General features: G+C 40.9%; 1 pseudogene; it reads right to left on the minus strand.

Annotated features, from left to right (window-relative positions):
* Positions 1-448: 448 nt before the first annotated feature.
* LOC118981453 (ornithine decarboxylase antizyme 1-like) lies at positions 449-22,386 on the minus strand (annotated as a pseudogene).
* Positions 22,387-23,773: the final 1,387 nt, after the last annotated feature.

A 23,773-nucleotide genomic window follows, 5' to 3' on the forward strand; every position in this document is an offset into this window, starting at 1 on the left:
AGCGACCCTTTATCTTTTTTATGTAATCACTTTTATTTAGGTTTTTGAAAGCAGTAGGATAGATTAATACCAATGTTTCCAAGTTAAGCTATAAAACTATTTCCAAAACTTAAAGTAAGACTCTCCTGCTCAAAGTGCGAGGATAATCTGTGTCATCTTAAACCTGTGACACTAAGTGAAATATGAAACATACTTTTATTTAGAGTTAAAGCAAATAGTGGCATCATGCATGCACTACTAAACTTCAAGAAATATACTGCTAATTTGGAGCGAACATTTATTTGCCCAATTACAACACGTGGACAAACTCAGAAGAGGGGAGCAGGCCTGGTATTTGCACCCCATGCAGCGTTAGACACAGGGAAGGACTAGTCTGTGATGATCTCTCAGTGGTGGCAAAGGTCAGGGGCGCAGGGAGTGCATGGGGCGCAGCTACTATTCCTTGTCATCAGAAGACTCTCTCAATAGTGCAGGCCATGAAGCAAGTGTCGGGTCTCCTGGGCACAAGGGGATGCCCTGGCTTCACGGCCTCAAAGCCCATAAAGCTGGAGGTACAGATGGAGCAGAGCATCTTTGTCATCATGGTTTTTGTGGAAGCAAGTGTGGGCGTGGTCAGCGTGCAGCCGCTCCCATGCAAACTGGGGGAGAACTGCGAAGCTGCCTTTGCTTCCCTCGGACAAAGCACAGCCAGGGATGGCGGTGTAGTGGAAGCTGCTTCCCAGCACTGCGCTTCCTGTTTGCCTCCTGTGAGCCCGGTCTGGACGCTGAGAACTCTGGTCTTGCTATTAGACATTGGTTTCTCTGTTACATTCAGCCTACATATCAGAGTAAAATAAATGAGCTGAAAGATTGCGATCCCTCTGACGATTCCCTCGCCCATCCGGGATGGTCAGGGGTGGGTGAGGCACCAGGAGTGCCACTGAGGCCCTGGGCCCAGGTTGCTGCGGCAGCGGAGGGACACCCTGGAACCCTCTGTGCTGCCAGCCTCTGTGCCGGTTGAGGAGCGCAGGGTGAGGCCGGCGTGGAAGCTGTCGCTGGGCTGATTCCCCCGGGGAAGCGGTGGCTGTTGAGGATCTGCGGCAGGTGGATTTCACGTCTGGCCACTGGGGTTTGAAACCAGGAAAACCTCTGAAGCACCTCTGACCTCCGCTGCTCCTCGTTACCTATCCTGTATCTTTTAATTTCAGCATTTAATCCGTTTAAAGTGATTGTCCATAGGTGCATAGTTATTGACATTTTCTTATTTATATTGAAATTCCTTAGAAATCTCTTCAACCTTTCTTGTAATTCTGATTTGGTGGTGATTAACTCCTTTAGTTTTTTCTTATCTGGTAAGCTCTTTATCTCCTTTAATTTAAAGTGCAAAATTTAAAAAAATTATATTATATTGACTATGCTATTACAGTTCTGATTTTTCCCTTTGCCAACCTCCACCCACCGCCCCCCCCTCAGGCAATCCTCTCACCCTAGTTCATGTCTGTGGGTCATGCATATAAGTTCTTTGGCTATTCCATTTCCAATATTGTACTTTGTATCTCCATGGCTATTCTGTAACTACCTATTTGTCCTTCTTAATTCCCCTTTAATTTTAAATGAAAGTGGTGGTGCTAGAGTAGTCTTATATGTAGGTAATTGCTTTTTATCACTTTAAATATTTTGGGCTAATCCCTTCTGGCCTTTAAACTTTCTGTTGAGTAATCATCTGACAGTCTTATGGGAGCTTCCTCGTTGGTAACTGATATGTCTTTGTGTAGACTTTTTTTGGCTCATCTTGTTTGGGATTCTCTGAAATTTCTGGACATGTATGTGTATTTTCTTCACATAGTTAGGGAATTTTTCAGTCATTAGTTCTTCAAATATGTTCTCAATCATTTGTTTCTCTTCCTTCTGGTACCCATATGATGCAAATATTATTATGCTTTATATTGTCTCAGAGTTCCCTTACATTATCATTTTTTAAAATTCTGTTTTCTTTTTGCTGCTCTTATTGGATATTTTGTGCTATTTTTGCCTTACAAGTCACTTATTTGATCCTCTGCTTTATTCTATGTACTTTCGATTCCTTCTAATGTATTCTTCATTTCAGTTATTCTCCATTCTGTTTTTCTTCTAATGGTTTATAGGTCCCTTTTAAGCCTATCTCTTTGTTGAAGTTCATGAAGTTTATCTATGTTTTCCCTAATTTTCTTGAGCATCCTTGTAACCAGTGTTTTGAGTTCTGTATCTGGTAGATTGCTTGACTCAATATTATTTAGTGTTTTTTTTAGATTTCTTCTGTTTTTCACCTGATTATATATATATATCCTCCCCCAAATGGAATTTATTTATTAAAAAATTATGTATTTAAGCCAGGTGGTGAAAGACAACTACCATATGATCTCACCTTTAATAGGCATCTAATCAACAAAACAAACAAATAGGCAAAATATATAACCAAAGACACTGAAATAGAGAACAGGCTGACACTGACCAGAGGGGAGAGGGGAGGGAATTTCAGGGGAAAAGGGGAAGGATTTGCAGGAACAAGTATAAAGGACAAATGGACAGTAACAAGGGGGCAGAGTGGAAACAGGAGGGAGGTAGGGAGGGCTGAGGGGAGGCCTGAGGTGGGAGTAAAAGGCAGAAAATTGTACTTGGACAACAATTAAAATAAAAAATAAAAAATAAAAAATTGTATATTTATTCTTACATATTTAAACTTTAATCACTTTCAAAGTATTCTACATTTTAAAAACATATTTTATTTATTTTTAGAGAGAGGGGAAGGGAGGTAGAAAGAGAGGGAGAGAAACATCAATGTGCGGTTGCCTCTCACGTGGCCCTTACTAGGGATCTGGCCCACAACTCAGGCATATGCTCTGACTGTAAATCGAACTGGCAACCTTTTGGTTTGCAGCCTGCGCTCAATTCACTGAGATACACCAGCCAGGGCTCAAAGTAGTCTACATTTGATGTAATACACCTATTGAGACTTTTTCCCACTGCTCAAAACAGTTTTTGAACCCATTAATTTTGATGCCTTTCAGTGTATCTGCTTTTTTTTGTTGTTTCACCTCTTCCACATTGACAAAATGTTTCCTTTTGAGGACTTTTTTCATTCAGGCAAACAAAAATAAGTTACTCAGAGTGAGATTTGGTGAACAGGGAGGGTGGGGCATGGGGGTGGTGCTGTTTTGGGTCAAGAACTGCTGAACTCACTGCAGTGTGGGCAGGTGCGCTCATATATTACCAATCACAAAATGGGCAAACTGGTTGAAAGAGTCTTCAAAAAAATTCACTGAAGCCAAATGTAGCCTCTTACAAAAATGCCTGCTGGTGCACTGATACAGGTGGGTTCCCAGGACACTTCCCTAATGGTGGAAGCCTGTACTACAAGGGGCCTGCCCTCCAGAAGATAATTCCTGTTTTGGGGGGGGTTCCCCATATATATATTGACTGCAGTGGGAGAATGGCTTAATGCAAGAAAGATGGCAGCCATCCTTCCTATCTTTATCCCAAAGCCACTCAGCTCAGTTTCTCCCTGTATGTCTTTGGTAACCCCTGAGCTATTTTTCCTTTAATGGAGCCCAAGGTGAGTGCCACGAGCAAGAATTTGTGTGCTGGCCCTTTAAGAGGACACCTGGGATTACCGCTGGTTTTCACAACCAAACTTTATATGGACACTTTTTCCTGGCACTGGTGCTCTGAATGGGGAAGTCATGTGTTGGGCTAAGATCTCTCGCTGCCAAGGTGTGACCTCTGCAGATGAGCTATCTCTTCAGATTCCTAACCACTGGTCTGTTTTGTGTCTCTGCCCTCCAACTAGTCTTGATGTGGCTTATTTATATCCTTCGTTACAGGACTTCTGTTCAGCTAGTCTTCAAATGGTTGTACAGGTTGATTGTTCTATAGTTTAGTTGTAATTTTGTTCATCTCCTCTGCCATCTTGATCAGGTTCTTTGAAATTACACAATTTTTAGATTCCTTTGGAGAGAATGGCCAGTTTCATAATATTATTTTTTAAATGTATGTACATGATAACTCTTCATTTATGTTTTCTTTAACATATCTTAGCAAAATTGCATTACTGTCTTCAGAAATGTAATAGACATCTTTTGTTGTTATTATTCCTATACATCATCATTTTCTACTTTTTTATGGATGTCAAGACAAACCAATTCTATAATTTATATATAGAGACAAAAGACCCAGAACAGCTAACATAGTCTTGAAGGATAAAAAATGAAGTTGGAGGTCTGATATTACCCAACTTTAAGACTGACTATAAAGTTAAATTGATTAAGATAGTGTGGTATTGATGAAAGAATAGACAGATAAGTGGACAGCATAGAAAGCCCAGTAACAGACCAACATAAATCAAATAATCTTTGACAGAGGAGTAAAGGCAAAACAATGGAGTGAGGATAGTCTTTTCAACTAATTGTGCTTGAACAATTGGCCATATATACAAAAAAATGAATTGGGACACAGGCCTTGCACACATCACAAAAACTAACTTAGAGTAGACCCGAGACCTAAATGTGAAACACAAAACTATAGAACTTCTAGAAGATGACATAGGAGAAAATGATGACCTTGGGTATGGCAGTGACATTCTACATACAACACTGAAGGCAAGACAATCCACAAAAGAAATAATTTATAACCTGGAATTCATTATAATAAAAAAACTTATGCTCTATGAAAGACAATGTCAAGAAAATGAGAATACAAGCCACAGAGAGGAAAAATATTTTCAAAAGACACATCTGATAAAGACTTGTTATCCAATATATACAGAGTTTTTAAAACTCAATGATAAGAAAGTGAACAACCAATTTAAAAAAATGGGCAAATGACCTTAACAAACACCCAACTAAAGAAGGTGTACAAATGGCAAATAAGCACATAAAAGATGTTCAACATCACAAGTCATTAGGGAAGTATAAAATATTAAAACAGTAATGAGATACCACAACACACCTGTTAGAATGGCCAAAATCCAAAACACAACACCAAGAGCTGGCAAGGATGTGGGGCAACAGGAATTCTCTATCATCAGTGGTGGGAATGGAAAAAGGTACAGTCACTGTGGAAGGTGGTTTGATGGTTTCTTATACAGCCAAACCTATACTCTAATCACATGATCTAGCAATTGTGCTCCTTGGTAGCTACCCCTACCCCTAAAACTGAAAATTATGTCCAAAGTCTGCATATGGGTATTTATGGCAACTTTATTCATAGTTGTCCAAAACATAGACAACAAAGATGTCCTTCAGTAGGTGAATGGATAAAATGTGGTATATATACAAGATAATGAAATATTACTAATACTAAAAAAGAGCTATCAAACCATAAAAAGATAGGGAAAAAAACTAAAGTGCATATTACTAAGTGAAAGAAGCTAATCTAAAAAGGCTACCGTGTATGATCCCAACTATATGACATCCTAAAAAAGACAAAACTATGGAGACAGTGAAATGATCAGTGGTTGTCAGAGGTGAGTGGGAGGGAGGGGTGTATAGGCAGAGCACAGAGAATTTTTAGGGCAGTGAACTAGTCTGTATGATCCTACACTGGTGGACATATTTGTATAAATCCATAGAATGCACACCACCACCAAGAGTGAACCCTAATTAAACTACAAACTTTGGGTGATCACTAGGCGTCAATGTAGGTTCATTAATTGTAACTTTCAGCTCAATTTTGCTATGAATCTAAAACTGCTCTAAAAATAGTTTTTAATTAAAAAATGAATCCAGAGGGAATGAATGGTATACCAGATACAAAGGAGAAAATGGCAGAGAAGCAATACTTGAAGTGATACGAAGTGATACTAAGTGATACTTTTCTAAAATTAAAGGAGAGCATGAACTGGTAGCAGCTAGAAGCTGGGGAGGCAGAGCAGTGAAATATGGTATGGAGGGCTGCCCGCCAAAGCCAGACCCCAAGGGGATAAAATAAAAGATGTGCAAGGGTGTGATCACCCCCATATGGAACTTCCGCATTAAGTGGCCCTGCTGTGAGTCACTCCTTTTATCTCAAAAACATTGGATGGCATATAAAGATTGAATGTCACATGTGGGTGTGTGATGTGTGAACCTGGTTACGGCTTCTACTCTGCAAATAAGTCTGTAGGTGACGTGGAGACTTTTATTGAATGGACATAAAACTTCTACTTGTTAAGAACAAGTTTGGCTCTGGAAACTGACCTTCATAGTTAAAATGTAAAATTATTTGGGAAGTACAAAAGACATTTTGTGGTTATAGTATGCCCTTGTACCTGTGACGTTCAGCTTCCATGAATGTTGGTGTAATTTTAAATAATGTCAAACTCCATTTTCTTGCAAGTATTCTATAAGGGAGTTATGTCTGCAATGACGCTGTCTTGTCAGTCATTTTTTAAATTTTTATTTTATTTTTTAAAATATATTTTATTGATTATGCTATTACAGTTGTCCCATTTTCCCTCCTTCACTCCCCTCCACCCTGCACACCCTCTCCCACCCATATTACCCCCTTTTAGTTCATGTCCATGTGTCATACTTATAAGTTCTTTAGCTTCTACATTTCCCGTACTATTCTTATCCTTCCCTGTCTATTTTCTACCTACCATCTATGCTACTTATTCTTTTTTTTAAAAAAGATTTTATTCATTTATTTTTAGAGGGGAAGGGAAGGAGAGAGGGAGAGAAATATCAATGTATGGCTGCCTGTCCTGTGTCCCCCACTGGGAACTGGCCTGCAACCCAGGCATGTGCCCTGACCGGGAACCAAACCAAGATTGTCTGGTTCTCAGGCCCACGCTCAATCCACTGAGCCACACCAGCCAGGGCACTACTTATTCTCTGTATCTTTTCCACCCTCTCTCCTCATCCCACTCCCCTGTTGCTAACCCTCCATGTGGTCTCCATTTCTGTGGTTCTGTCCCTGTTCTAGTTGTTTGCTTAGTTTGTTTTTGTTTTAGGTGTGGCTGTTAATAATTGTGAGTTTCCTGTCACTTTACTGTACATGTTTCCTATCTTCTTTTTCTTAGATAAATCTCTTTAACATTTTTCTTTTTCTTTAAAGATTTTATTTATTTATTTTTTAGAGGGCAGGGAAGGAGAGAGGGAGAGAAATAACAATGTATGGTTGCTTCTCATGAGTCTCCTGCTGGGAACTGGCCTGCAACCCAGGCATGTGCCCTGACTGGGAATTGAACCGCGATTGTGTGGTTCACAGGCCCGCACTCAATCCACTGAGCTACACCAGCCAGGGCTTTCTTTAACATTTCATATAATAAGGGTTTGGTGATGATGAACTCCTTTAACTTGACTTTATCTGAGAAGTACTTTATCTGCCCTTTCATTCTCAATGAAAGCTTTGCTGGATAGAGCAACCTTGGATGTAGGTCCTTGCCTTTCATGACTTGAAATACTTCTTTTCAGCCCCTACTTGCCTATAAGGTCTCTTTGGAGAAGAGACAGCTTACAGTCTGATGGGAACTCCTTTGTAGGTGACTGTCCCCTTATCTCTTGCTGCTCCTAGGATTATCTTCTTAATTTTAATCTTGGCTAATGTAATTATGATGTGCCTTGGTGTGTTCCTCCTTGGGTCCACCTTCTTTGGGACTCTCTGAGCTTTCTGGATTTCCTGGAAGTCTATTTCCTTTGCCATATTGGAGAAGTTCTCCTTTATTATTTGTCCAAATAAGTTTTCCACTTCTTGCTCTTCTTCTTCCCCTATAATTCGGATGTTGGAACATTTAAAGATGTCCTGGAGGTTCCTAAGCCCCTCATTTTTTGAATTCTTGTTTCTTCATTCTTTTCTGGTTGAATGTTTTTTTCTTCCTACTGGTCCACCCCATTGATTTGGGTTCCAGTTTCCTTCTCATTGCTATTGGTTCCCTGTACATTCTCCTTTATTTCACTTAGTGTAGCCTTCATTTTTCATCTAATTTGTGACCAAATTCAACCAATTCTGTGAGCATCCTGATCACCAGTGCTTTGAACTGTGCATCTGATAGGTTGGCTATCTCTTTGTTGCTTAGTTGTATTTTTTTTCTGGAGCTTTAATCTGTTCTTTCATTTGGGCCATTTTTTTTTGTCTTAATGAACTTCTGAGGTAGTGAGGGGAGGAGCCTTAGGTGTTCACGAGGGTGGAGCAACCCACAAGGCTGGGCTGTGACACTGTATATAGGGGAGGAGTTTTCAGTCACTTCCACTGCTTCCTCCAAGCAAACTGGGCCCTTCTGGTGCTGATTCCCATGTGGGTGGGCTTGTGTACATTCTAGGACCCTGTGGATCTCTCCAACGAACTCTCCTGTAAGGCTAGGAGTCTCTCCAGGCACCTCAATCCCCACAGGTGTTTACAATTGGTGCTTTTAGGTTTTATTTCCCTGCCCTGGAAGCCTGGGTTGCATGGTATGTCTTGCTCCCCAGTTTCACCTGGTTTATCTGCACACGAATGTGGGATGATCCGGTTCCTCAAGCCACCTTGTGCACCAAGTCCCTCCACAATCCATCGCCTCACTGGGTCTGCCTGCTGCTGCCCTGTGCACCTGCTGGTGTCCGCCGGCCACCACTTTTTTTTTTTTTTTGCTGTGAATCCCCCACTGCCCAACTCCACCCCTCCTACTAGTCTGGATGAATACATCTACTTTAACTCCTTGGTTGTCAGACTTTCATACAGTTAAATTTTCTGTCAGTACTGGTTCTTTTGTCAGTCATTTCTTGACCTTTTTGTTCTGTCTGCAGTATATTTGTTGAAGAACTCCTTATATTTACTTATGTTTTATGAAGCCAGTGCACACTGCCACAGCATTTAAGTGTAGGACCATAAGTCTATATTTTTAATGAATGTACCAATGAGAAAAAGCCATAAACCTTTACATCGAAAGTGTGTTCCAAAACTGAGCACACTACATCAAACATGAATATCCACATCTAGATACCTCACAGAGAAATAGCAACCTACACATCAAGGATAACAAGAGAAAATTAACTAGAATTTCTCATTTAAAAAGCGAGATCAGACTACTTACAAAGGAATCAAATTAGATGAGAACCTATTTGTTATCAACAGCCTTGACTTTGAGTACAAGGGTTCAGAAATCAACAAAAAGTGTAGGGAGTGTCTATCTGTGGGTAGGCACAGGGTTAGTGGGAGGATCAGTGAGAGACAGAGAGGAGGATGGTGAGAGATTTAGTGCTAAAATGGTGAGTGTCACTTTGGATGAGTTGAATGTGAGGTACCGAATTGGCCAAGGGAACAACGGGAATGGACAGATTGTCGGACCACTTGTAGAGCTAACAAGGAGTAGGGGAGCACGTGGCTGGCTGTCAGACCCACTAATGAGGGATATGGTTGCATCCATGCACTGAACCACCACACAGAGGCCTTGGCCTCATTCACGTGAATTCCTAAAATGCTCATGGCTCAGCAGGATGGAAAATAATGTGGGTGAATGAACCAGAGTTCAACGCGTATGAAGATCTTAGCCAAAAAAGTGGGAATAACGAGGAGAACAGCAGCAGTGGAGGCTAGGTAACTGGGAGTCGGTGATCAAGTGGACAGGAGTGGATACTAGAAAACCTGTCTACAGGGAGTAGTGCCTTGCCTGTGGATGAATACTGTGACAAAGGGACCCAGTTCTGCTGTGGGAGACTTGGCAGGACAGAGGTGGGTATCGAGTTTTGAGATGTAGGCCTGAATTAGGATGTGTAGTAGTGTATATGTAGAGCAGATTTTATGGTCTGGGTTGACCAAGGAAGTGAGGAGTCCTGCGTTTTGGGTGTGGGGAAAGCTACATGTGTTTCGGGGTTCACACTTAGCACATCTGAATATGTAACAATTAAGTAGAAATGGACTACAGAACGTGTGAAGACGCACAAAATGGTTCTAGGGTACGGTGGGCCCTGAAAACTTGTCAGTTCCAAGTCCCGAATGATGGTGGACCCAAAGATTTGCTTATTTTCTGCCCTGCCAGTGTTGGCCAGGGATTGGACGGACCTGGGTCAGCAGAAAAGGTCCACAGATAGATGCACGATGTGCTGGGGGAGTCAAACACTGGAAGTCCAACTAGGACCTGATGGGACTCAGCTCACACGCTACCCCTGCAGCTTCGTTGATTTGGGGCTAAACTTTGGAGATCACCAGGCAGGTAGCAAGTTCTGACTTAGTCAGCTTCCTATAGCTCACTAAATCCTGTGACAATGCTTCCTTTCTATACACAAGCAACAAGGCACCTGCAGCGCCAGGTGGTCAAAAGAATCTAATTATTCCCTGCTATATGTTGTTTCTGTTCTCCTATGATCCAGGCTGAAAAAATCAAGTTACCTGTGCTTTCTTCTGTGACCTTCGAATACAATCCTTCCTCAGTCCTGTCTGTTCTACTGTGAGGAACCCCCCCTTGGGGCCCCTCCTCTCCTCTTCCTGCCAGTCTTGACCCAGACCCTTACTTCCCTTCTCCTGCCTTTCTGGAAAGAGGTTCTTACCTGGTCCGCCTGTTCCAGGCTCTTCTCCTTCCGATTTTGAAATTTCCCTTTCCCTCACACCCTCATACAATCAATCAGCCAAACCTTCACCATCACCTCTAAAACATAGTCCCAAACTGACCACTGCCACAGCTACACCCCTGCTTCCGGGGCCTTTCACTTCTCATTTGGATGGTAGTAATAGCCTCACTCTTGCTCCCCGTAATTCCCCACCACAGCGTGAGTGTTTTAAGATGCAAATCAGGTAATTTTACCTCTGCTTTACCCAGAAGCTTCTAGAATTCTGCCACTGCATGTAGAATAAAATTTGAACTACTGTCCATGTACTTCAAAATGCTGTGAAACCTGGGCCTACCGACTTCTCTGAGACCATCACGACACCCTGCCCCAGCCCCCTCACCTACACTGACTGACTACTTGCTTTGCGCAGAAGTGACAGGCAGAACTGTGCTCAGGGCCTCCTCCTAGTACTCCCTCTGCCTGGAAGACTCTTCCAGACCTGCGCAGGGCTCGCTGCCTCCTGGGGCTAGAGTCTCCCCTCTGATGTCACTTGCTTAGAGAAGCCTTCTCTGGCTCTCCAATGGGAAATGGTTTTCGCCTAATGTCTATTGGTGTGTCTTGCTTTACTTTTTCTTCACAACATGTTATTATTTGAAATTATCTTATTTATTAATTTTCTTGTTGTCTCCTCCCCTAAAATAAAGACGTCTTGAGGGCAGGGATTAGAACTTCTCTCTTCAGCAACTAAAACAGTGCCTGTCAAATATGGTGATTTAAATAAATGAATAAATGGTCTTAATAAATTGATCTCAGAGTGAAGCTTTGGGCATATCCAATATAACACATTCAGTTTTTACTGTCCTTCAAGATGCTTCAGAATCTGTTCCACACTTTCTTTATATTCTTATCTTTCATAATGTCCTTTCCTATTGCTTGCAATCCACCCAAAGTGGGTGGTGTGTTGTTTCCCAGGTACGCAGCTCTTCCTCCCTTTTGGCTTTCTCTTCAATCAGCTTCTCTAACTCATATGCCATTTCCCACATATTCTCAGTTTTTCTTCTTAAAATAAATCTCATCTCAGTGTGTCCTCATCTATGAGGGTGCAGTATGACCATCTTCCCTGCCTACAAAGTTCCCTTCTCACTCTGAATTGCATGAGACTTTGGTACCTGTTAGAGTCTTTCACCACCACATCCTTGAAATCTGGTACTTGTGTCTTAGTAAGTACCCGGTACATAGTTGTCAATGGAGAGTATAATTTTGTGTATCTCTTTCACTTTTCTCCAATTTCTCCACTTTATATCTTTTTTTGAGATATAATTAATATACAACATTATATGATTTTAAGGTGCATAATGTGTTGATTTGATACACTTACATATTGCAATATAATTACTTTCATAATGTCGGCTAAGATGCCCATCATAATGTAATTATGGTCATGTAATTAGCATATCTTATTCTGTGGGAAGAACATTTTAAGATCTACTCTTAGTAACTTACAAGTATGTAGTATGATATTGATATCTAGGTCTACAGAATTTATTAATCTGTTAACTTGAAGTTTGTATTCTCTGACTAATTCTTCCCATTCTCACCCCCAGTTCCTGGTAAATACCACTCTACTTTCTATTTATACAAGTTCAGCATTGTTAGATTCCACAAATAAGAGATACACCAGTATTTGTCTTTCTCTGTCTGAATTTTTAATATTTATTTTAAGATTACAGTTGGTGTACATTATTATATTAGTTTCAGGTGTACAATCCTGTGATTAGACATTTATATAACTTAAAAAGTGATCACCCTGATAAATATAGTACCCATATGATGTCATACATCAGGGGTGTCAAACTCATTTTCACCAGGGGCCACATCATCCTCTAGGTTGCCTTCAAAGGGCTGAATATAATTTTAGGACTGTGTAAATGTAACTACTCCTTAATAGTTAACCAAGAGCTTGATGCTGCCGCCAGGTAAAAACAAGGCACCGGGCTGGATAAAACAAGGTGGAGGGCCAGATTCGGCCTGCAGGCCTTGTGTTTCCCACCTGTGCCGTACATAGTTATTACAATATTATTGACTATATTCCCTGTGCTGTACTTTGCATCCCCATGACTATTCTTTAACTACCAATTTGTGCTTTTAAATTTCTTCACCCTTTTTCTCTCAACCCCCCAATCCCCCAACCCCTTTTCCCTCTGGCAAACATCAAATTGTTCTCTGTATCTATGAGTTTGTTTTTGTTCTGCTTGTTGTTTTTCAGATTCCACATGTAAAGGAAATCATCTGGCATTTGTCTTTCTCTGTCTGACTTACTTTACTTAACACAATACCCTTTAGGTCGATCCATGTGTAGATGGCAAGATTTTATTCTGTTAATGAAATCTAATTAAAAAATGGCTGAGTCATATTCCATTGAATATATGCCCCACTTCTTTTTTTAAAAATATTTTATTTATTTATCTTTAGAGGGGGAGGGAAGGAGAGAAATATCAATGTATGGTTGCCTCTCGGGAGTCCCCTGCTGGGAACTGGCCTGCAACCCAGGCATGTGCCCTGACTGGGAATTGAACAGCGATCCTGTGGTTCGCAGGCCCATGCTCAATCCACTGAGCTACACCAGCCAGGGCTATCCATTCATCTGTGATGGATACTTAGGTTGCTTCTGGGCTATTGTAAATAATGCTGCAATAAACATATGGATATATATGTCTCTCTGAGTTATTGTTTTGGGTTTATTTAGATAAATTTTCAGTAGTGGAGTTGCTGGATTCTTCTTTGACTCTTGTTATAGGCTTTGTTTTCAAGTCTATTTTGTTTGATATAAGTATTATTATCCCATTTTTTTTGTTTTGTTTCCATTCCATGAAGTGTCTTTCTTTCATCTCTTTACTTTCAGTTTGTGTGTGTTGTTCAGTCTGAAGTGAGTCTCTTGTTAGCAGCATACAGAAGGGTCTTGCTTTCTTATCCATTGCTCTGTAAGTTTGTTGTATGTTTGATGTTGTTGTGGCTGACTCTGAGTACCACATTTACCTATGCCACCATCTTGTTCAAAATTCTCCGATTTATTTCATTTAGCATAATCCTCAAGGACCATCCATGTTATTATAAAAAAGGAGGGTGTCATTCTTTCTTATGGCTAAACAATATCCCATCATATCCCACAAATTCTCTATTTTTCTGTTGGTGGACACTTAAGTTGTTTCCATGTTTTGGCTATTGTGAATCATGCTGCACTAAACCTGGGAGTGCAGATGCTGCTCTGATAATCTGTTCTCAATTTTGGGGCTACATACCCAGAAATGAAATGACTAGATCATATGGTAGTTCTATTTTTTAATTTTGTGGGAACGTTATACTCTTTTCCATTGGGGATGCACCAATATACATTCCTACCAAAAGTGTACAAGGGTCCCTGTAATCCACATCCTTGCCAACACTTATTTCTTGTGTTTTTGATCATAGCATTTCTAGTAGATATGAGATGATATCTCACTGTGCTTTTGATTTGTACTTTCTTGATAATTAGTAATGAGTATCTGTTGGCTATTTGTGTCTTCTTTGGAAAGATGTCTATACAGTTCCTCTGCCATTTTTAATTGGATTATTACTATTTTTGTTATTAATTTGTATGGTCTGTTTATCTATTTTGGTTATTAACTGTTGGGAACCACCCTGCCTGGTTTTAGAAGCTGTGACCCCCTGTGGTGATGGCTGAGTAAAAAGACCTTGGGACCATAAGCCACTGAGACAAAGCTTATCTTCCTGGCAGGGGTGCAGCCTCTGTCCCCTTTACTTTACTATTCTTGGCCTTGGACAGATGACTAGTTAGCCAATGACAGGTAAGATTCCTCAAGGGAGGGATGACCTAAGACAGGCATGGTCACAAAGGGGACATCAGGGAAGGACTTGGAGGACTATAGAAAAAGGAGGAGAATGACGCTCACCTCTTAGATTTGACATAGCCTGAATCCTCATTCTGTCTTCAAGAAGTCTCCTAATATTTTGGCTGCCTTACTCCCCCCACCTGACTTAAGCCTGAAACAATGCTGGAGGTGGGTGTGGCCCTTTCCAGTGCTGGAAAGGGTGGGTTTTCAGGGCAATCAGGCCCAAGAAAAGAATGCATAAAATCATGTGAAACCTGTTTTGCTAAGAATACTCTCAGTTTAAATGGTAAGGGTTCAAGCATAAAATTAGATTGTTTCCCAAAGTTTCGTGGCACTTTGGCTATCTGACCCTGACTCAGAATAAGCTCTTTAGTTCTTTGAATGTTATCTATTGTTTAATCATTTCTGCCCGACTATGATTAATGAACTTTACATATAAGCCCTGTCTTTCTATGCAAATAAGCCCAATAAAAGCCCATTGAGGAACAGGCTCTTGGCCCTTCTCCATTGAGAGATTGGCCACCTTTTCTCTCCAAGTAGATCATGTCTTGGTAAACTTATTCTCATCTGTGGTGGATGAAGGGGGGGTCTTTGGGGGAGAGACCCCCTCAATTAACTCCTTATCAGACATATGACTTGCAAATATTTTCTCCCATTCCATGGATTGCCCTTTGATTTTGTTGAGTGTTTCTTTTGCTGTGCAGAAGCTTTTTAGTTTAACGTAGTTATGCTTAATTATTTTTTACCTTTGTTGTTTGTGCTATAGATGTCATTGCCAAAAAACTCATTGCTAAGACCTGTCTCAGGTAGCTTTCCCCTTATATTTTCTTTTTGATGTTTTATGAGTCAGGTCTTATATTTAAGCCTTTAATCCATTTAAGTTAATATTTGTGAGTTGTATAAAATGAGGTCCAGTTTTATTCTGTATGTGATTATTCAGTTTTCTTAATACTCTTCATTGAAGAGACTCTTCTTTCCCCAATGAGTGCTCTTGGCTCCCTTGTCACATATTAGTTGATCATCTATATGAAGTTTGTTTCTAGGCTCTCAGTTCTGTTCCTTTGGCCTGTATGTCTATTATTAAATGCCAGTGTGATGCCTTCAGCTTTGTTCTTCTTTCGCAGGATTGTTTTAGCTATTTGAGGTCTTTATGTTTTCTTAAAAAATATTAGCTGTCATGGAACATTCTTTGTTTTATTTTTTGTGAATCTCCCTCCTTGCACCATGGCACCTCACATCTGTTGAATGAATTAATTAATAAAATCATTGTTCTCAACTTCAGAGTATACTTGAAGTCAAATAACTAATAAACCTCCCTACTATGTAAAGCATTTCTTGACATTCTTTGTCTCTTTAAGCACATTGCTTTGTTTACATGCCTAGAATTTTTTTTAGAATAATGATATCAGTAATTGATGATTGTGGTAGACAGAACTGTAAGATGATCTCCCAAGACTTCTGGTCCCTGGTGTACCTATTTACTTTCCTAGTTTTTCAAACATTGATTTAGGCACTACTCTAGGGGTTGCAGATATAATTAAGGTCCCAAATCACCTGACCTACAGGCGGGAGGATTATCCAGATGGGTTTGACCTAACCATTTTGAGCCTTACAAAAGCAGAGTTTTCTCTGTGTGGTTACACACACACAAAAGTCAGAGACTCAAAGCATGAGGGAATTGGACACACAGGAAGTACTCTGTTGCTGATTTTGAAAATGGAAGTCAAGTGTTAAGGACTGTGGGAGGCCTCTGGGAATTAAAGGTGACCCCTGCATGATGGCTAGCAAGAAGATGGGACCTCAGTCCTACAACCACAAAGAACTGATCCTGACACTGGCAGATTCTTTTCAGCCCTGGAAGGAAACCCCAGACCTGGTGAACACTTGGATTTTACCTGGTCAGACCCTGAGTGGGGAACCCAGACATGCCATGCCCAGATGCCTGACCTAAAGAAACTTTGAGAAAAACAATTTATGTTATTTTAAGCCACTTACTGTGGTAATTTGTTACTCAGTAATAGGAAACTAATACCATAATGGTGATGACAGTGATGGTGACAGAAATGTACTTCTGGAAGAGATGGAGCAAATAAAGAGCCGGTGAAGCCCCTAATTTTCAGTCTTAATTGTATGATGCAAGCCTTCCTTGTAGTAAGCTCTCCAGTGATGACAGGTCTCAACTCTGCCCCTGGACACTTCAGGCAGGTTCTAGAAAAGAGTATTCTGACGTGATTAGGAAATGAATGTCTTTGGTTTGTCTGTTTTTTTCCCCTTTCTTTTAGGCTTAGTATTCTAAGGCATATGATGTTTCTCCACTGATCTCCTCTAATAAGTGTACCGACCTGAAATGATTGACCTTAAAAAATAAAAATAAATAACTGCTCCCAGAGCACCAGCAGGCAGCGTTCAGTCTGTCTGGTTGTGTCCTGGGAGTCTCAAAGAAATGAATATTATTAGTCAGCTGCTGATGGCTGTTCCTGATGTTCATCCACCTTTTCCCCCAGCTGTAGCTGCTGAGCCTGGTACCAGTGTTACCAGGCTACTGGCTCTGTAGGAGTGGAAGAGGGTTGGGAGGCACACTGAGCCATCATCTCCAAGGCCAAAGCAGGCTCTTTGGTTTCTGCACATCAGAGGAGCCTCCAAATCTGTGTAGGTAGGTATCTTTCTCAGGAAGATAAGTCATTGTTACAATTGGTGGTAAAATACGTCATTTAGAGGTCTTCAGTCTCCTCTTTTTTGTGGTGAGATATGTCCTCCACATAGAGCAGTGCATATCACATATGTGCCTAGTTTTTAAAATTATAAAGCAAACACCAATGTAAAGAAAAAACATTGCCAGCATCCAGGAAAATTGTGTGTTCCCATCCATATGCACACTTCCTTTCTTTTGCCTAGGGAAAGATAATCACTATTTTGAAGCTTATTAGAATTATTTTTTGCCTCTAAAATATCTAGTTTTAATACCACTGTGTATATTTGTAAATAGAAAGTTTGGTTTGGCTTGTTTGCAAACCTTATGAAAAGGGAATGTGTGTATCTTTTTACATCTTGCTTCTTTATTCACTATTAAGTTTTTGAGATTTATCCATATTAGCATATAACTGTAGTGTGTTCATTTTTGTTGCTGATTAGTTTTCCATTTTTGAATATACCATGATTTATTTATTTTAATCATGACAAACACTTAATTTAGTTTGTTTTTAGTGTCTAGCTTTTTAAACCACACTTCTATTAACATTCCTATACTTATACACCTGGCAGTTTATCTATGGTACATACTGAAGCACAAAGCTGAACAGACGCAGCCAATACCTGTCTTCAACCTTCCTTGATAATGTCAAACTTCTTTCCAAATGGAAGCCAAATACATACCCATGAATGGTAGGTAGAATTTCCTAATTCTCTTCATTTTGCTAGCAGTTCATATACTAGCTTTCTATTGCTACATAACAAATTGCCACAAACTGGGTGGTTTGAAACAACTTTATTACCATACAGTTTTCATAAGTCGGAGTCAGGGTCCTCTGCTTCAAGTCCAGGAAGGCTGAGACCAAGGTGTTGGCCTGGCTGGGGCCTCATCTGAGTGTTTGGTTCTCTCCCAAGCTCCTGAGGTTTTGTCTGTACAATTCATTTCCTTTAGGCCGTAGGACTCATGGAGGCTGTATCTTCAAGCTCAATGGGAGTACGTTGTTCTCTGACAATTTCCCTTCTTCTAGAGGCACATTTGATTAGGTCAGTCCTACCAGGCTTCCAGTCAAGATGGTGAAGTAGGTAAAGGTGGTACTCACATCCTCTCACAACCACATCAAAATTACAACTAAACTACAGGACAACCATAATGGAAAACCATGTAAAGTCTAGCCAAACAGAAGTCCTATAAATGAAGGCTTCTGTAAGAAGCCACACTGAGAATGGTAAGAGGAGCAGAGATGTGGAACAGGCTGGTTCCACTCCCATGTGTGTTGGTAAAACATTGAGAGGGATATCCCAGCCATATAGGGCCCCGCTGAAAAGCAAGGAGTGCCAGCCAGACACCAGACACCTCACCTAAGGTTTCCAGTACTGGGAACACAATAACTTTTGGTAGGGAGAAGGGATATTGTGGCTTGCTGAGATTGAGGGCTTCTGGAGACCCAGGTGTTCCTTTTAAAGGGACCATGCAGACTTACTCAGGCTTACTTGCTCAGAAGCTTCAGTGCCAGGGTAGAAGCTCAGAAGGCAAGAATACATGGGAGGGACTAAATAGTTTGGGTTCAGGATGGATGTTGGAGGGGCACTTTCTTCCAGACAGAAGTGCTGGTAGAGGCCATTGCTCCTTTGCTGAGCCCTCCCTGTGAGGAGCAGGCAGGTGCCACATCTGAGTTTCCATCAACCTGGCTCACACCGTGTGTCCCTTGCTATTGATCTCCTGAGACCCTGTCTCACCCAAGCTGCTTCCAGTGGCATTGCCAGACAAACAACCTATCTTGGCACATGCTACATAATTTCCTAACATCTTTCAAAGTTTCACAAACCTCAAATGGGCAGCATCTAGCCTAGGCATTCCCTGTACCTCTAGCTAAGCAACCCCAAGCATGGCACTAATGGCTCCTGACCTCAGATCACAGCTGGGAAACTCCAAGTTCAGTACAGGTGGCAGGTACTTTGTAGCTTATGTTGGGTGGCCCCAGGCAGGGAACAAACTGGCTGATATTAATTAGCCAGCACCTCTCAGGATACCCTAGAGTCAACACACTCAGTGGACTGTTTTAGACCATGCTGGAGCACCAGTCAACAATCTCCCTGAGTAACAGACTCAAAGAGCAGACTTGACAGACAGCAGAGCCCCACTGACGTGACTCCTGCTCCATGGGGTAAACCTTACACAGCAGCTATTGCACAGTAATTGTGCAATTGTCAACCCTTGCAGCAGATTGCCTTGGAGTAAATCCGTCTCATTGAGGTGCCAGCAGCAATCAGACCTCAACTACAACAGAACAGTGCACATAGCCCACATGGGGAGTGCACCTGAAGTGACCCATTTGTGTAACCAAGTAGGGGGCACCACTGGGTTCCACAGGTCACCTACCACATAATGCCACTCTACCAAGAATGGGAGATAGGGCCATTCTACCTAATTCATAGAACAAATACAGGAAGACATCCAAAGTGAGGAAAAAAGAAACATGTCCCAAATGAAAGAACAGGTTAAATCTCCAGAAAAATAGAGACAAACAACCTGCCGGATGCATAGTTGAAAATACTGTTTATAAAGATAATCAACAAACTTAGAAAACAAATAGATCAACTTAGTGAGATCTTCAACAAAAAGATAGAAAACATAAAAATAGAGGTAGAAAACATAAAAAAGGAGCAGAGTGAAGAATACAATAACTGAAATGAAGAATACACCAGAAGCAATCAACAGCAGATTAGATGAAGATGGTTGAGTCAGTGATTTGGAAGATAAGACAACAGAAAATGCTGATTTTAGAACAGCCCCCCCAAAATAAAAACAGAAGAATCCCAAAAACAAGGCTAATATAAGGGGGCCTCTGGAATAACATCAAATGCATCGACATTCAAATCATGGAGGTGCTGAAAGGAAGGGAGAGAGCAAGAAATCAAAAACCTATTTTAGAAGATAATTTTGGAAAACTTCCCTATCTTGGTGAAGGAAATAGATAAACAAGTCCAGAAAGCACAGAGTCTCAAACAGGATGAACCCAAAGAGGCCCACGCCAAGACACATCATAATTAAAATTCCAAAGGTTAAAGACAGAGTCCTAAAAGCAGCAAGAGAAAGGCAGTTACTTACCTACAAGGTAACTCCTACAAGACTTCTAGCTAATTTCTCAACAGAAACTTTGTGGGCCAGAAGGGATTGGCATGAAATATTTAAAATGATGAAAAATACTACAACCAAGATTACCCAGCAAAGCTATCATTTAGAATCAAAGGACAGATAAAGAGCTTCCAAGACAATAAAAAGCTAAAGGTGTTCATAACCACCAAACAAATATTACAAGAAATGTTTAAGGGTCTTCTTTAAAAAGAAAAAGAGGATAAAAAATGTAAATAAGAAAATGGCAATAATCACATTTCTACCAACAATTATTTTAAGTGTAAATGGATTAAATGCAGTGATCAAAAGATGTGGGGTGACTAAATGGACAACAAAACAAGATGCTCACACATACTGTCTACAAAAGACTCATTTTATATTAAAAGACACACACAGGCTAAAAGTAAAAAAATGGAGAAAGATACTTTATGAAAATGGAAAAATAAGTTGGAGTAGCAATACTTATACCAGACAAAATAGACTTTAAAACAAAGGCTAAAACAAGACAATAAAAAGGATCTAGCAATCCCACTTCTGAGTATATATCTGAAGGTACCCAAAACTTAATTTGAAAAGACACATCTATATAGTCATTGCAGCATTACTTACAATAGCCAAGATATAGAAACAACTGAAATGTTTATCAATAGACAAATGGATAAAGAAATGGTACATACGTACAATGGGATATTAATTGGCCATAAAAAAGCAGGAAATCTTACAATTTACAACAATATAAATGGGCTTAGGTACTCTGCTGAATGAACTCAATCAGACGGAGAAAGACAAATGCCATATGATTTCACTTAAATGTAGAATCTAAAGAACAAAATAATGAAACAAAACAGAAACAGTCTCATAAATACAGAAAACATTTTGACTGTTGCCAGAGGAGTGGGCGTTTGGAAAAAGGGGAAGGGATTAAGAAGCACAAATTGTAGTTACAAAATAGTCATGGAATATAAAATATAGCATGGGGAATATAGTCAATAATATTGTAATGACTATATATGGTGCTGGAGGGGCCCTAGGTTTGTCAAGGTGATCATTTCATAGTTATGTAAATGTCTAGTCACAGGCTTTATACCTGAAACTAATGTAATATTGCATAGAAACTTTAATTGGAAAATAAAAAATGTTTAAAAAGTAAAACCTTTTGTACTACAGATGATATCATCAAGAAAATGAAAATGAGACATGCAGAATGGGAGAAAATATTTGCAAATTATATATCAGATATGGGACCTGTATTCCAAAGACATAAAGACTCTTACAACTTAATACTAAAAAACAGAAATAACCCAAGTAGCAGTTGGACAAAGAATCTGAATAGATATTTTTCCACAGAAGATACACAAAAGGCCAATCGGTAAGTAAATGAAAATAGACTTGATAGCATCAGTCATCAGGGAAATGGAAATGAGACACCACTTCAGACATACTAGGATGGCTCTAACAAAAAAGACTTAATAACAAGTATTAGCAAAGTTATGGAGAAATTAGAAACCTCCCACAATGCTGGTGGGAATGTAAAGTGATGTAGCAGCTTTGAAAGTGGTTTATTAGTTCCTCAAACTGTTAAACGTAAAGTTGACATTTAGCCCATTACTTTTCCTCCTAGATATACAAAAATGTGTACAAAAATACTGACAAAATCAAAGGGTCATTAATCAAGTCAGGACTGATCACAGTCAGTATGAGGGATTATATATGACATGTACATCAGGTGGGAGACATCTTGAGAGCATCATAGACTTGCCTACCACACTTTATATTGTTAGTTTGTTTAACTTTCATTTAAAAATTATATTTTGAGAGGAGATTAAGATGGTGACAGAGTAGCACAGAGGGAACCCAGCTCCCGTGCACCTGATAGAAAATCCAGGTGGATCTACTGAAGAACAGCATAATCAACCAACAATTACCCAACATTTATGAAAATAGGAGACCAGAGAGTGTGACAGAGGAAGCAGACAGCTGCAGGTCAGCGAGGACTCCAGAAGGTGAGTGAGGACAAAAGCGGCCTCCTCGGTGGCGGGCTGCGCCCACAGCGGGCTGTACCCATGGTGGGCGACCTCTGGCCCGTGTATGAGGAGAACTGACAGGAGGAGAAGCAGCAGACGATCTGGGCTGGTGGCTTCAGTGGGAAACAGAGGCCCCTTCTGGGGCCAGTGCCGGGGCGCCGGTGGCGGAGGGAACTCCAGAAGCCCGGCATCCGGTGGGTCTGCAACAGACTCTGTGGGAGCCATGGGCCTGCTACAGGGGTCCCTGGGAGAGAACTGGCAACACCGCCCCCCCCCCCCCAGTCTAGGGAGGCTGGGTAATACCGGGCAGAGACCTGTGGGCTTAAGTTTATGTAAAGAGTGGCAGGGGTGGAGGGCTCTGTTCAACTGCGTACTCTGTGGTCGCCACCCCGCCAGCCCACCAGCCCTGGGGGATTTGACGACACTGTTGTTGCCAATCTTTTGGGATTGGGCTGGGCTGAGAGGCAGGCTTTGTGGAGAAGTCTCTATTGGAAAGTGAACTGAGGTGTTCTGTGACAGCAACTTGCCTCACGGCCCACCAGGGGAGGGGCAGGAACACCTGGATCCCCACACGGGACTGAGAAGGACAGTGCTAGATACTGCGGGACCCAGGTAGCCTGCCGGGGATGTGGGCGCCCACATCCCAATCCGGTAGCCTGGCTCTCGCGCCTGTGTGCATGCGTGAGGGTGCGCGCCTGCATATCAGCTCACAGAGAGGTCCTGCCACAACCAGAAAAACCTGTTTGGGCAGTTTGAAACCGACAAAGGAAGGGTTTTTTTTTCTCTCTCTTTTTTTTCTCAACTTCTTTTCTAAGTAATCTTATATTTTTTAAACTGTATTGCTGCTCTATCTTTCGATACTTTGTCCCTCATTTTTTCCCTTTTGTCTGGTTTTAGTCCTTCTTCCTTTCTTCCCAAATTCTTCACTTATTCCTCCTCTCTCCCGACTTTTGTGTGTGTGTGTGTGTGTGTGTGTGTGTGTGTATGTGTGGGTGTGTTGGATTTTTTGTCTGTTTGTTGCTGTTTTCTTTTAGGTGCATTATTATTTTTTGCATTATTCTCACTTCTTTTTTTATTTTAATAATATCTTCGTATTCCTCTTTCAGTACAGGTTTCTTAGTCCTGGCTGGTTATATTATACAACCTGACAGGTTCCCACTGCTCTTTCCTCCACAGTGTATCCCTAATTTTCTATACTTCAGGCCACGCTTTCCTTTGACATGCTACCCAAGCTCTATAACCCCCATTTAGACAGATCACATAGAGTCTATCACGTGAATGATGCTCTAATATTATTGTAAATAATAGCTGTTCTATTCAATGGTAAATGCTTCATAACACATCTCTCAGACCTTAGGCCACCTTACAGGTTCCTGAATTCTATTACTGTAGTGATTAACTCTGTTTGCACACATGCTACACCTAGTTACTAACCTTTACTCTCACCTTACCTCAAAATCTGACCACCGGCAACTACACTGCTTTCTAGATCCAATTCACAAGCCTTCTCTTCCCAACAAGAGACTTATCTTATGTCCATCCATTCTTAAAAGTGGTAAGCTGGGTAGAAGAGCACGG

The sequence above is a fragment of the Sturnira hondurensis genome, unplaced genomic scaffold, assembly GCF_014824575.4.
Source record: "Sturnira hondurensis isolate 20B ecotype Veracruz unplaced genomic scaffold, ASM1482457v3 Scaffold0024152, whole genome shotgun sequence".
NCBI classification, from domain to species: Eukaryota; Metazoa; Chordata; class Mammalia; order Chiroptera; family Phyllostomidae; genus Sturnira; species Sturnira hondurensis.